This window comes from Penaeus monodon, chromosome 21 (genome assembly GCF_015228065.2).
Source record: "Penaeus monodon isolate SGIC_2016 chromosome 21, NSTDA_Pmon_1, whole genome shotgun sequence".
In the NCBI taxonomy this organism is placed as follows: domain Eukaryota; kingdom Metazoa; phylum Arthropoda; class Malacostraca; order Decapoda; family Penaeidae; genus Penaeus; species Penaeus monodon.
The window spans coordinates 6,360,580-6,361,536 of NC_051406.1; positions in this window are offsets into that span (position 1 = coordinate 6,360,580).

The window sequence follows — 957 nt, forward strand, 5'->3', positions numbered from 1 at the left end:
GGGGGGGAGGGTAAGGCAGAGAACATACACAACATAATTTCTCTGCTCACGAACGGTAAGATAATGGAACGTGTAATATATATCAATAACGGAAAACCATTTTCTTTTTTCTCGGGTATTACGTTCAAAGTCTTATCTCTTTCCAATGATCTTCTTTGCTTCGAAAAGTCTACGTATTCAAAACAACGCTTCACTGATCTTTAATCAGTGAAACTTTATAGACGTGTAACATTACACTGCGCCTTGTTGTTTCGAAGTAAAATAAGATTCAGGGTAACACACTAACGAAATACTACAGAAACGAAGCAATACAAATACGAAACACTACTGCCTCGAAGCATGATAGAGCTAGATTGACACACACTAAATACACGAAACGGAACAATACAAATACGAAACACTTTCTGCCTCAAAGCATGATACAACTAGAATGACACACACGAAATGCTACAGGACAAGAAGCTTTACAAAAAAGGAAACCCAGATGTCTCAAAGCATGATTCTGCTGGTGTAACACACGAATGCTACAAACAAGAAACATTTTAGACACAAAACATTATAAAAACATTATTGTCTTAGAGCATGATACAGCTGGAGTAACAAATATGAAAAACTCTGAGAAGAAGCATTTCAAACACAACAAAAACGAATCATTACTGTCCCTATGTAAAATACAGCTGGAGTAGTACAAACATGGAACATTCCATATAGTAAAGAATTGCGAACACGAAAAATAGGCGAGTCGAAGCATTATACTCACGAAGCATCAAAGCCACGAAGTATCAAAGAACTAATCACATCACGCCACAGTTCCTTAGACATGAGCTGCGTTAATTACCGTGATCGCATCTGTTTTGAATCGATCAGCTGAGCGGTATTGGCAATTCAGTTGGCTTCTGATCCAGTCACAAAGCAGACGAAACTATTTAGAGGTAATTTAGTGTGTCTGTCCGCTGC